Source organism: Caloenas nicobarica, chromosome 1, assembly GCF_036013445.1.
Source record: "Caloenas nicobarica isolate bCalNic1 chromosome 1, bCalNic1.hap1, whole genome shotgun sequence".
In the NCBI taxonomy this organism is placed as follows: Eukaryota; Metazoa; Chordata; class Aves; order Columbiformes; family Columbidae; genus Caloenas; species Caloenas nicobarica.
The window spans coordinates 23,479,844-23,494,849 of NC_088245.1; the positions used below are offsets into that span (position 1 = coordinate 23,479,844).

The 15,006-nt window shown below is 36.5% G+C and overlaps 1 long non-coding RNA gene across 3 annotated transcripts in view; it reads left to right on the forward strand.

Annotated features, from left to right (window-relative positions):
* Positions 1-8,366: 8,366 nt before the first annotated feature.
* The window catches only part of LOC136002610 (uncharacterized), a 36,925-nt gene continuing 30,285 nt past the window's right edge, over positions 8,367-15,006 (forward strand). For all 3 annotated transcript variants that reach the window (XR_010607932.1, XR_010607930.1, XR_010607931.1), the window contains exons 1-2: positions 8,367-8,489; positions 10,061-10,168. This is a non-coding gene — a long non-coding RNA (uncharacterized LOC136002610). The remainder of the gene's footprint in view (positions 8,490-10,060; positions 10,169-15,006) is intronic.

Genomic DNA, 15,006 nt, shown 5'->3' on the forward strand with positions numbered 1-15,006 from the left:
TTCTCCTTGTTTTGTCTAAAACCAGAAATCATCCTAAAACTTGTGGCCTTTGTATATATGTTTTTTCCAGTGACTTATGGCTTTTAATCTGTTGGTGAAAAAATTTTAGTGCTGTATTTACCATTTTATTAGTAATAGAAACAGAACAGAAAAAAAGGGTAAAAGGCCAAAAGAGGGGAAAATCTGGTTTGAATTTAACCCTTGAATAACATAACTTCTAATACTTGAGGATAATTTAGGATCTATAATAATAAGTTGGAGGCTGAAATTGTAATTAATTAATGACAGCATGTTTTTATGAAAAGTAAGTTTTGTCTTTTTTGGTTTCCTAGAACAGATGTCAACATTGAGGAAGTTCTATAGTTACAGAACTAGGTAAACCTCTTTTGACCTAAGATGTCCCTTACACACTGCTGTTAAAGTCTCCCCCATTAAGACTCCAGTTACCCTGTCGAGTATAACTAGCAAATAAAAAGAGAAAGACATCTATACAGAATGAATCGTGACACCTCAATCTTCTCCTGGTTGTGTCAATCTTATTCTGTACAATACAACGTGATTCTAGCATAGATGACCTAGGTACCAAAAATCATGTGGAGCAGAGGAATATGGAGCACAAATAGGATGTCCTATGTTAGATGGGTATTGTACAGCTTATGACAGTGCAGAACTTTTAAATATCACATAAAGTCATCAATGAAGAGAAAACTTTTTTATTTATTGTTGTCGTTTTTTAAAAAGCATTACCCACTTAAAATAAATATACCTCTATATACAAGAAGAAATATTATGACATAATACTAACTTGAATAAGGTATGCATAGAGCTTCATGAGATGTTTTAAAATATTTTTAATATTTTGGAATGCAATATATTTTCATAAAATGTCAACTTGTATTAACCAAATCAACAAAAACAAAGAGAAGATAAATAAAAACAAATGTGTTGTCTGATTTGTCTCAATCAATAAGTTTTATGTTTTGCACCATGAAGATTCTCATTCATTCAGGCACCTTTTCAAGCATATTTGCTAGTATAATTTTCTGTTCCTGAAGGACCTTAGGGCCTTCAATATGTTTTATGCCATCTGTTGTATATGATATGAAGTTCCCATTTAAATCCTTCTTGATATTTATTTATTGTTTGAAACTATCATTTATGAATGTATTAAATTTATTCTCTAAAACTAGGATTATTGCATAAAGTGTGTGGAATACTAAATAAAAATGAAACGGTAAGTATGACAACACTTTTGATTTGTGATACTAAGAGCAGAAGGTGAAAATGAAAAATAGATGTGGACAATGTATCATACATACTTAAGTTTTGTAACATAAAAAGAACACCAGATTCAGGTTGGGTGTATAATTGCAATAACGTTTATTATTTTGCATTACCAAAAGACTACCAAATGATTTTGACATGTCTTGGAAGGGATCAATTTTTTTTTTCCTTTTGTATGTCTCTGAATAAACAGTCAGTAATGTTTCTTTGTGACTCAATAAACTTTAAAACATTTGGGAAAGAAGTGGGATTCATGTAAATAGCTTCAGATCTTGGTTGATTAACAGAGGAAACTGAGTAGCAGCAGTAATTGTGGAAAGATTATTTTTGTTTCATGCTTTTTGCTTTCTGTTGAAGGAAAATTTATCAAGCCATATAAGTAAAATTGGGAGCCTAGACTTCAGATGCTAAAGGGCATTTAGATAGTGAACGATAAGTCTGAGGGCCTCAGATTTAGCTTCTAGAACCTATGACTTAATTTGGTTCTGTAGTAAGATTTTTTCTAAAGTTATGTTATTAGTATAATAGTCAGCTTTAACTGTCTGACAATGAATGAAATACTATATTTGTTACCTGTTTTGCCTTGGTTGTAGCGACCATGAGATGGTGGAGTTCAGAATCTCATGTGGCAGGAACAGAATACCGAGCAGAATTGCAACCCTGGACTTCAGCAGGGCCAACTTTGGCCTGTTCAAACAATTGCTGGGGGAAATCCCATGGGCAAGGCTGCTTGAAGGTAAAGGGGCCCAAGATAGTTGGTTAACATTCAGGGACTGCTTCTACCAAGCTCAAGATCAGTGCATCCCGACACGTAGGAAGTCAGGGAAGGGAGCCAGGAGACCTGCGTGGTTAAACAGGGAACTGCTGGGCAAACTCAAGTGGAAGAGGAGAGTTTACAAATCATGGAAGGAGGGGCTGGCCACTTGGGAAGAATATAAGGCTGTTGTTAAAGGATGTAGGGAGGCAACTAGGAAAGCTAAGGCCTCCTTAGAGTTAAACCTGGCAAGAGGGGTCAAGGACAACAGAAAGAGCTTCTTCAAATACACGGCAGATAAAACTAACACCAGAGGCAATGTAGGCCCACTGATGAATGGGGTGGGTGCCCTGGTGACAGAAGATACAGAGAAGGCAGAATTACTGAATGCCTTCTTTGTCTCTGTCTACTCTGCCGGAGGCTGTCCTGAGGAGCCCCATACCCCTGATGCCCCAGAAGAAGGCAGGACAATGGAGGAGTTTGCCTTAGTTGATGAGGACTGGGTTAGGGACCAGTTCAGCAGTCTCGACATCCATAAATCCATGGGTCCAGATGGGATGCACCTGCGGGTGCTGAGGGAGCTGGCTGAAGTCATTGCTGGACCACCCTCCATCATCTTTGCCAAGTCTTGGGAAACGGGAGAGGTGCCTGAGGACTGGAGGAAAGCAAATGTCACTCCGGTCTTCATAAAGGACAAGAAGGAGGACCCGGGCAACTATAGACCGGTCAGCCTCACCTCCATCCCTGGGAAAGAGATGGAACACCTTATCCTTGGTGCCATCTTAAGACATATCAAGGATAAGAGGGTCATCAGGGGCAGTCAACATGGCTTCACCAAGGGGAAGTCGTGCTTGACCAACCTCATAGCCTTTTATGAAGGCATAACAAGGTGGGTTGATGAAGGCAGAGCAGTGGATGTGGTCTACCTTGACTTCAGTAAAGCATTTGACACCGTCTCCCACAGCATCCTCACGGCTAAACTGAGGAAGTGTGGACTGGACTATCGGGTAGTGAGGTGGACTGCGAACTGGCTGAAGGAAAGAAGCCAGAGAGTCGTGGTCAATGGGGCGGAGTCTGGTTGGAGACCTGTATCTAGTGGAGTCCCTCAAGGGTCGGTACTGGGACCAGTATTATTCAATATATTCATCGACGACATCGATGAGGGAATTGAGTGTACTATCAGCAAGTTTGCTGATGACACAAAGCTGGGAGGAGTGGCTGACACGCCAAAAGGCTGTGCTGCCATCCAGCAAGATCTGGACAGGCTAGAGAGTTGGGCAGGGAAAAATTTAATGAAATATAATAAGGGAAAATGTAGAGTCTTACATCTGGGCAGGAACAACCTCAGGTTCCAGTACAGGTTGGGGAATGACCTATTAGAGAGTAGTGTAGGGGAAAGGGACCTGGAGGTCCTGGTGGACAGCAGGATGACCATGAGCCAGCACTGTGCCCTTGTGGCCAAGAAGGCCAATGGCATCCTGGGGTGTATTAGAAGGGGGGTGGTTAGTAGGTCGAGAGAGGTTCTCCTTCCCCTCTACTCTGCCCTGGTGAGACCTCATCTGGAATATTGTGTCCAGTTCTGGGCCCCTCAGTTCAAGAAGGATAGGGAACTGCTGGAGAGAGTCCAACGCAGGGCAACAAAGATGATTAAGGGAATGGAGCATCTCCTGTATGAGGAAAGGCTGAGGGAGCTGGGTCTCTTTAGCTTGGAGAAGAGGAGACTGAGGGGTGACCTCATTAATGTTTATAAATATATAAAGGGTGGATGTCACGAGGATGGAGCCAGGCTCTTCTCGGTGATGACCGACAGTAAGACAAGGGGTAATGGGTTCAAGCTGGAACACAAGAGGTTCCACTTAAATTTGAGAAGAAACTTCTTCTCAGTGAGGGTGACGGAACACTGGAACAGGCTGCCCAGGGGGGTTGTGGATTCTCCTTCTCTGGAGACATTCAAAACCCGCCTGGACGCCTTCCTGTGTAACCTCACCTAGGTGTTCCTGCTCTGGCAGGGGGATTGGACTAGATGATCTTTCGAGGTCCCTTCCAATCCTTAACTTTCTGTGATTCTGTGATTCTGTGATTCATTTAAATTCCCATTTTGTTCAAATAAGATTATGATATTTGTGTGTATCAAGCTACATAGGTCACAGCAAATCATGAGTTAATGTCAATCAAAGTATAGTACACTGCTCTCTGTAGACCAAGTTAACTCTTCTGTCAATACAAATAGCACTGTGCCTTCTGCTTTCCAATGCCACGTCCCTGACTAGTTTGTAAACTTAATTAAATATGACTTATGCAAAGCTCTATAATATAGATATAAAACTTGATATAAATTTTTAAGACCGTTAGCCATAACAAAAACATTATCTTGCTGTATCCACGCAACGATTACATGAATAGATATAGAAGTCTTGTGCATATCAACTAGTACATAAGAAGTTGGTTATCTAATGGTGATTAGATATAGGCAGATAATTTATCCATTATTCTTAATTCAATGGAGATACACACCACAACTATTAATTGGCAAGCATAAAAATCACTAATTGCCTTCACTTCCACAATTTGGAAAACAAGACTGCCTAGCACATTTTAAGATGGTGTAACGCAATAAAATCTGTCACATTATTATCCCAGCCCTGGTCTCTGTGTAGTAATAAGTAGCCTGTATTGTCCAGCAGTGTTGCACTAAACCCTAGACCTGTCTTTATGCTTGCTGGCCACTTTCTGCATAAGAAAATATAATAGTGGGATACAGATACCTAGCAGTACAGTCAAATTTTTCATGTATTCCAAAACATGGAGCAGAAAGAGACAGAAAGCCCAGTAGCAGATCCTTAACAGTGGCTACTGACTTAAGGGAAGCCTGAATGAAGACATATAAGGACTTTGAGACTTGTGAGTGTACATAAGGAAGTACATCATCTGATGGGAAAGGAAAAAAAAAAGCTTAAAATATGTAAAATATGGTTTGTTCCTCAAATATAAATACTTTTGCAGTGACATATAGCTCAGTTCATTTTATAAGCCAAGGCAGTGTCATTCATTCACAATTTCTACCATGAGGAAAAAGATTTTTAAGAGTTATTTTGAATTAGGTGTGTGTAACATGTAAAGAAATTTTACCAGCTATCTTACATAGATAGTTACCTTTTTAATATTAGAATAGATCATTATTCCATTATCTGAATTACATTTAAAAATAAGAAACTTCATAGCATTCTATGAAGCTGTTAACTTCAATTGTTAGCTGTTTTATCAAAAATAATCATCTTACCTGAGTTTAATTACAATACACCACATTCAAAATTTGTCTTTTTTAGTGTCATCAGGTTGAAGAACAAAAGTGACTACAGGATTTGTGAGATGAGTTCTGCTTTCCTTACTTGGGCAAAATTTGCATTGATTTTCAAAAGAGAACTGCAAAAGATAGAAGGTGGGTTTAGGCTAAGCAGCAACACGTTACATAGTCAGATATACTAGGACAGGTGCATATGTTGCTTCAGTCGTTACCAGGAGGAACTAATATTCAGACAGGTCTGGAGTGATGAAAAACTCTTAGGCAAGTAGTGTTTTCTGTCATGGCACTGATGAGCAAAGATATTTAGTCTGCATCTTTCCTTCTTTGGTATTCCCACCTAGATCCTATTCTAATTTGTATACCAATCCCAGTTGAAATTTCCAATATTATTCCTATAAGGACACACAGCAATTAAAAAGAAAAAAGTTAGAAAGAAATATATTTTTGAAGAGCCTTAGAGTTAATTAAAAATATTTCCCTAGTGGCCTTTTCAGATAATGTTATTAATCCTTTCATACATACTGAATTTCATGCAAATAGTTCCATGCAGGTAGAGATACCTGTGAAAACCAATCCCAAGATATCTCCTCAAGGTGCATCTCCAGTAGCTTACTTAATTAAGAATATTATCCTAAGTGAATCTAATCCTATTAGTGTGTCTAAAATTTCTTGTTTAGAGAACATTAATTAAGTAATTCTAATGTTTAAGTGCTAAATCATCAATAAGACAGACACAGGACAGAAAGGGGTTTTGTGGTGATTCCTTTATTGTAGCAGTGCGGAACTCATCAGTATAGGCACGTGTCTGCGAGTTTCTGCAGGACTTTTCTTACTGCTTTTAAAGGATGTCTGTGTTAACAGTGAGAGCTGAAACAGCGGTATAGTATTTGGGATGTAGAACTCAGGGTAATCTCTATTAATGTTTGTACTAAAAAAATTTTTGAGGTGGATGTGTATTATGACTAACTTTTCCAAAACAATAGCTGATTTCAAAGTTGTATTTCCTATTGCTATTATTTACTTAGAAGTTGGAGAAAACTCATCACCACTATCAAGGTGGAAATTATTTATATCAAATATTTTAAAAGATTACACTTATTGAACTAACAAATGGAGTTACCAATGAGCATCCTTCTAAACAGGTAGGACATGTATAACTCATATGGTTTCAGAAGGCCTGAGAAGAATGCAGTTACACAGAAACTTCATGTTGTGTTATATATCAATTTTGAAAAGAAAGATTGAAATGCCTACACTTAAGGCTTCAAGTTTTCACCTTTTTCTGTCTGCTTCTCTGCCAAAATTAGATGACAAATATTACTTACATTTGCACATACGGTCTACTGGCTCAAAAATGCCATACACAGTATTAACCAAGAAAACTATGATCAGTTCTGTTTCAGTATATGCTGGTAAACTTCAAAACTTAAGTCAAGAAATATGCAAACTACAAATGCAAACAAAAAATAACAGCAAGAAGGAAATGACATGTCTTACAATAACCTTATACTTCTTGATTACTGTGAGAACTTCAAGTTTCTTATTTCAAGTCAGAAAATGCAAGTAGGATACATGGTGTGTGTTCTCAGGAGTTTTCAAAGATATCTTTGATATGAGTCTTATGGAAACTTCACCTGACCTTCTGCTACATCAACAGTATATTTGAGCATCAGAAAGAGATTTTTTAAGTTCTCCTTACACTGCGAAATAAATATATCCTTACTAATATTTAGAAACTGGATTATACAACTTTTGTTCATATTGTAATAAAACAAAGTTCAGCATATTTGCTAGAACTATATATGTGTGTATCAAAATGGCGTCATATGGACATAAATATATGACTTTTTTTTTTCTAAAGTCATCCACATTTTTAAGTATTCCCATTTTTGGATGCTTAGTCTCATATAGAAACATGATTGTCATAAAATACTTTGCACCATAAGTTCTTCATCACTCACCTGACTTGTGTCATAAACTAAGATGCAAAACTGTTTTAGGCTTGCACATACAAAACTTAGTTGGAACAATTGTCATTAGTAGCCTATATTAATTAATGAACTATATTTCACAGTATTATCTACAACAGTCTGATGAGAAATAGCTAAAAAAAAGATATCACAACATACAGAACACAAGGAATAAATTACCTTTAGTCCAGTAATTGCTGCTTTGTTATTGAAGTTAAAATAAAAAATTGACATGCTAATAGTAATACAGATGAGATCAAAAGTGATATTGTAGTTAATATTTAAATTTATGAGATTCATCCCACTTAGGATTAGAAGAGTCAAAGCAGTCCCTGGCTGTGACGAGAAAAAATATGACTCACTTGGGAAAAAATCCTTCCCCTCTTTCAATGAGTCTCAGAGTTAGAAAAAAGAGACAGAAGGAGGACAGAGAAGCTGTTATGGAACAAAAAGGAGGAATTAAATTAAATAATAAAATTATTTTGCCTGTCCCAGTTCAAACAACAGGTGGATAATCTGAAAATTCAGCAGGAAAATCTAAATTATTTTTAGATGGCAAATAAGAACACAGATGAAAAACAGAAAATAGAAGTATCTAGATGTATAGAAAACGTAAAACAGATCTCCTTGACAATAATGTGTATTTGTTTATAAAATACGTCTTTTTGTATAGCTACAGCACTCAATACATAAATTCTCTCTTCCTATTTGCAGGGTCTCTGGACTGTTTAATAGAATTACTTTGTGTGATGAAATTCCCTGTTACACAGGCACTACATTTAAGGTCTATAATTGTACAATTTGTGGAGTGAAATTCTAGCTCATCTGAAGAGAATGGAAGAACTCCTTTCTGGTGAACTTAGTTGATACAGGCTTCAACTTTCTGACTGTAGACCTTCCACATTTTTCTAGAAATAATTGCCAAAGCCATGGTGTCACAGAGATCTTGCTGCAGAAAAACGTTTTTACTTCTTTCTCTTTGCCTCCAAAAAAGAAAAAAAAAAGGTACAGCCCGTAGAAGAGACTCTTGTTGTTCTTGTTTTGCAGACACATTTATGGCGAAGAAACAGAGAAAAGTTGTCCAATCCTCCTCAAGAAGATTTCCCTCCAAACCTCTTGTACGAGATGTATCTGAAGGCTATGAAACATTCTCAGTAGACCCTAAAATATTTTATCGGTGAGTCACAGAGCTTATTGTCCCACTTCAGACGTATAAATGTAGAATTTCTGTTAAGAGAGTTATAAAAGGTTTCCAGTATTCCCTGTTGTTTGCATAATTTTGCAGGACTGGAACTTTAAAATGCAGGTCTCATATGCAGTCAGGCTTGAATGGAATACTATGATAGGACTATTCTGCGTAAAAACAGTTATCAGAATTAAGTTTCAAAATGGAATGAAAGTTCTGAATCAGATCCCACTATTGCTGATCATTTGGACTTATGAGTTGTGTTAGCTAATGTAATATCTAGCAGCATTTTACAGGCCTGATATCTCATCACTAGGGTTAATTAAATACAAAAGCTTTTTGTAAAGTCTGAAGTCAAGTGTTTGCATTATGGCAAAACTAATAACACTTCACTTCCATTATACTGGTACGGCCTTCGGAGATAAGTGTGTAGAATGCTATTGTAAATATGCGTTGTTATAATAACGATAATTACCAGAACAATTAATATGAATGGAACCTAGTTATAGAGCCATCAGAAGAACATATTACAACTGTTTGGTTAATTAGTGTAATTATTTGTGGAGTGGGAGAAGTATTGAATATGTGCTTTTGTTTTCCTTGTGCAATCCCAAATAACAAGGCAAAAAATAACTATTTAAGAATTTTACACACAACCATTCTACAAGGTTTTATTCTTGGTTTTAGTTATCTGTTTATGTAGAAAATACAACAAATTAATTTCTGGCACTTTTTAGTTTTTTTAGTTCTATATACTTAATAATTAATTCTATATATAGTGTAAAGTTGTCTACATATATTCTATATCATACATATATTCTATATATATACCATGTTCTACATGTATTTTATATACAAGTTTCATTTATGTCTGGAAAACACTTCCATACCTCACAGACACTACCTACACATAAGGGCAATACACAGGTACATAAATATTTCTAAACATTTTCTTCATTGATGTTTATAATTTACCAAGCTGCAGGAATTTATTGTTAATAATTAATCTTCTTTATGTTACTTAACTGCTAAGTGATCATTATATTAGTAAAGTTTCCAAGCTATCAAAGATGCAATGGTAGGGAAATAAGTACTAGAGTGGCAAATGTGCAAGCCTTTCATATTAGCAATAACTGCAGTCTTTCTGTTGCCGTCTCTTTCCTGTTTCTTTATAGCCAGACTTCATTTGGCAACTATAAAGAATTATCCAGGCATTCACTTTTTTCCTTAAAGGTACATTACAGCAGATTTAGTTGAAGATGCCCCTGCTCACTGCAGGTGGGTTGGACTAGATGACCTTTAAAGGTGCCTTCCATCCACAACTATTCTATGATTCTATGATTTATCCAATGAATTTTCCTTGTCTTTGTATTACAATACATTTATCAGTATGTCCACTCTGATTTTTTTTTTTGTGGGATAAGGAGTGTACAGCCTCAACAGCATAAAACTTTTTTCTCCTTTCTGTGCTTATACACAAGTGCCTTTTCTATTCTGTCTTACCTGAATCTTTTTCTAGCTATTCTGCTCAAAACCATAGCTTCTGCACTTCTTGTTTTCAGCTCTCTTCCTCAGCTGATTCAAATCTACTTGGATCATTTCTGCTGCCATCTTCCCAAAGAATAGAGAAAGTAATGAACCAAGAGGTTTTGGATCTCATTGGCAGCTAAGTACATAAGAAATACAATCTTCACATATGACTGGCTCAATGCTGTTATGATCAATAACAGAATCCTTGTCCCTATTGCAATGCAAATAATAGTAAAAAAATAGAATAACATTATTAAATTATTGAGGAGTTGTAAATAGTAAAATTCTCACATGAATAACTGAACGACATAGACTAATGTTTGTTTAATAATCCTTGTTTTATTTTTTTTCCGTTTCATTTAATTTATGATTCTCAAGTGTCGCGGCAAATCCCCATCTGATGACATTTAAAATCGGTTCCTGTTTGAATAATATTAGGTCCAATGAATACAGTTTGGTGACAGAGAAGCACAGACCCCACTGCTGCTCTTTATTACCACTGCTAATTGTTACTGGCTGTGTAAATGGGGGGAGAGCAGTGGATATTGTCTATCTCGCCTTCAATAAGGGTTTTAATACTGTGCCCCATAATATCCTTGAAGACAAGCTGATGAAATATAGGTTGGATGATTGGACAGTGAGATGAATTGAAAGGTAGGTGCACAGCCAGGCCCAGAAGGTAGTGATCAGCGGCACAAAACATAGTTGCAGGCCAGTAACCAGTGCTATGGGAAAGCACAGTACAGGAGAGAGGTGGGGCTACTGGATAAACTCCAGCAAAGGTTCACCAGGATGAGCAAGGGACCAGAGCACCTCATATGAGGAAAGAATGAGAGAGGTAGAACTGTTCAGCCTTGAGAAGAGAGGAGTTGGAGGAGGATCTTATCAACGTATATAAATACCTAAAGGAAAGATACAAAGAAAATAGAGACAGACTCTTTTCAGTGGTGTGCAGTGACAAGATACTCCCAATTTGATAGACAGAATCATTCAGGGGACTCCTCCCTCTTGGCCTACATCACAATAACAATGTTGAGCACATTTTCCCAGTAGACGCCCACATGTGCATATGCACACACACAGAGTTACTTTTCACAGCCAGCAATTTATTTTCTTTTGTGCAGTAGTTTCCTATGTTCTGCTCAATTAACATAACCTCCAGACATGTCTAGTTGTACGCTTGCAGCCTTAACACTCAGCATGTTGCCTTGTGCTGATCTGTCAGAATGTGCGCTGCAGTTTTGAGTGTTAGTGCAGGATTCTAAGGAATTGATATTGGCATTTTGTAGTCTGACATTATATAATCATTCCTGGACATGGAAGGATGCACTTTCAGCAGCTTCTGATACCTTTCTGGTCATTCGTGCATATACTGCTCAGCTTTCCTAGCACAGGAGTCTGTATTTGCTCTGCCTGAAAAGATGTCCAACTAAGATGCTGCAATACCTGGATAGTACATGTCAGGCCCACAGAGAAATTCAGATTTCCTTCTTCATCTTCTCAGTTTCCTCTACAGCCAAGAAAGACGACTATTGACTTCCAAAGGCTCTTTCTGCAGATTGCAATAGGCCTTCAATGCATATTTTACTGCTTCTGTTTTCAGCAAAACACTTACTTTGATTTGGCAAAGTCAGGGATGTTCAGCTTTCTTCTAGTGCACAGTCTTTAACTTTAGTCACTCAAAGGTCTTGATCTTCGAATTTTATTGGAGTTTAAGTATACAGAGGCTTGAACTAGGATACTTCTGAGCAGAGATCAGAGCCTGTGTTTTGTTGTTTAAAACACTTTTCACACTAAAGTAAAAATAGTTTTTTAACTCTGGTGATTCTAGAATGTGTAAATTCATTATATGAAGCTTTGCGGATCACATTTTTCCCATTAGAACTGTTTGTGTCTACCACTACTTTTTGTTACCAAGCAGAGGTTTTAAACATGCCCGTCATTACTTTTGACTGTGACACGTTTCCAAATTCTGTTTTCTTGAATGAGTAGAAGAGGAACTAGCTACAACAAAGGCTGTACATGAGACAGACATTCACTTCTGCAATTGTCTGATCCAATAGATTTCAGTTATCCAAATTCTTACCCTAAAGGCCTCAGGTATCTGCCCTCAATACACTTGACCCCTTATGTCTGTTTAAACTTAATTTTTTCCAAATTTTACCACTCAAGATTTTTTTTTCTATAAATTAGACAGCCATATGTGATTTCTTAAATTTTTTGCTAAACCTATTTTACTTAAACAAATGAAGCACAATTCTCCTTTAATTCAATCGGTTGTTTTTAATTGATCTAATTAGATACAAGTTCCTATTCAGTTAGCTAATTCCTTCAATAAATGAAGCCAGCTGTTTCACAGTCATGTTATTGATCATTTTCAGTCCTAAGCATCTGTTATTCCAAGCATTTTAATGGTCATTTCATTAATCGCAGGCATTTTCACTTCTCTTATAACTCTAACACTCCAACTTATTCTTCTTTGAAGAGAAGCACTCTTTCACAGCTAGGAAATGTAAAAGGTATTGCTTCCAGAACACACTGCTGGCATAATGCCTAAAAATCTTTGCTTAGTAGGGAGCTGCTGCACTTCTGTGTTAAACCAATGCTTCACCCATCTTTCCTTCAAACTGTCTGTGGCTTTACTTATTAAACTATGAATTTTTTGGGATAGACACTTTCCCAGTAATAAGTTTGATATACAACAAGTATTCTTTGATTACTACTAAGGTCCAAAATAGTCTACAGGGATAATCTTCTACTAAGTGGAACACCCCTGAATTTAGAAGACAAGAATACAGGCACCTTCTATTCATGCAGCTCAATTATTCTGATCATTGGGCCATAAAAGTAGATAGAAAAGCTTAGTTTATACTCAATGTCTTCCCGCAGCTCAAGACGAAGACTACCTCAACGTAAAGCTACTTCGGTCCATGCTCTCTTCTCCAAAGAATGAAAAAATAAAAATACAAAAGGTACTGAAATAGTAGATTAAAATATTATGAATGCTCAACATCACCTACAAAGTCAAAAAGATAAAACAGGAATGGATTGCTGAGTGAATCGGGTATCTTGCATAGAGTTATTTTTCAGGATAGTGATATTCACAGCATTGCTCTTTTGCTCTTAATCAAGGATTAAAGTTAGCATTATTTAGTAGAATAATGTAAAACCAAAATATTCTCTTAGCAGCCGAAAGTAAAGATTAAACTTAGACTCTACATGTTACTTCAGATCACATAAAATTTTGATTACCTGAGTATTCCTTGTGAACTGCATGGGACTACAAAGGTACCAGAATTAAGCACATTCACTAACTACCATCTAAATTAGAACTTGAGAGCAATGTTCAACAAACAGGGTGGAGTACTGCATAACTTTACTTAACCAACTTCAGATTATCCTGGTTTCCAAAACAGAACACCAGATTCTTTCCATCTGGTAGCTGAATTTATAGTTACCTGGCTTATTTCATGCCACCCAAATCTTTCAAATGACAGAAGATATAATGGAAAAAAAAATAGACCAAATTATTTTCTTGTTAAGAAATATGTAACAAAGAAATAACTTGGCTGCATTTGTTGTAACGTTACTATTAGTAGAAAAATTATACCGCAAATCCCTTATTTCTATCAAACAAACACAGCAGACAGTTCCCAGAATTAGAAAAAAAAAAAAAAATTCTATGTGTTCTGCTTTGAGAAAAAGCAAAATGCTCTATTTAACAGCTGTGGCTAGTGCTTACTGCTGCAGACAGTGTGTGTGCTAGATGAGCTGTGGATTGGTAATATCTTTTTTCATTCTGTTTAATCTTCCATTCCGCAGAAATAATCCAGCAAGGTGCTGAGTACTCTTTGGCATGTGCTGAGTGCTCCAAGCATTAGCACAGTACAAACACATCCTTTCTTCCACAGCACTTTGCAGATTTGAGCCTTTGCACTTGTAGACATCCCAAGGTACATCAATGACATTTTACCCTTCATTACAGCCTTTAAGAGAGTCACTGTCAGACATTGCCATTCTGAGAGACATCAGAATGACCAATGAACTCATAACTTTGGGAACAAAATATAAACACAATCTATTCATAATAACTTTGCCACACAACTGAGAAAACATTACAGCCATTTACTCTGCATTCTTTGTCTTAAAGAAGAAAAGAAGGAAAAAGGGTGAAAATATTAATTGTGCTTAGTTTTCAAAATTTCGGTTTTCCTTTCTTTCATTCTTCCTTTTGTTAGCTTCCCACTTTCATCAATGTGAATATAAACTTTAGCCCTGAAAAACTGGAAAGTCTTAAAATACATATTTTTTTAAAAATCCTTCTTTCTCTGAGCATATGCTAAAAGTATGTGCTAGTGTACGAAAGTTGGCACTGTGATACTAGGTCTCAAAAGTTAAACTGAAAGACTTCTTTAGCTGAAAACAAAAGTGGAAAATGATAGTGAAAATATATATGTAGCATTCTCCTTGTAAATCGCAATTTCAAATGAGACATGCCAAGGCTCAAAACTCTAATGTCATGAATTGTCAGAAAGACTGTGCGTAGAAGAAATTGTGAATACTTTGGCAAAATCCCATTGTTCAATCACTGTTGTGAATGTCTAATGCTGACGCTTTAATAAATGGCTGATTGCAATGTGACATCCTCTAGGCATAAGCTAATACTCTACTTCCAGTTCCATAGTTTCAGTTGAGCCTGTTAAAGAGCTGTTCATGATTAATTCTCTCTACTAACATTTTTTGCTGTTAAAGACAATGAGCATGATCCTATGAAATGAATATGTCAGCAGCATGCAACCTCGAGTCTTAGACTACATAAGGTGACACACCACTGAAATACAGATGAGGATTACACCAGAGACTGATTTTATAAATTGATTAACATAGAAGTATGCAATAATTCTTAAAATAAATGTCATAACCTAAATAATACTGAATATTTATACATCAAATTTCACATAAATGTTCAATAAAGGGA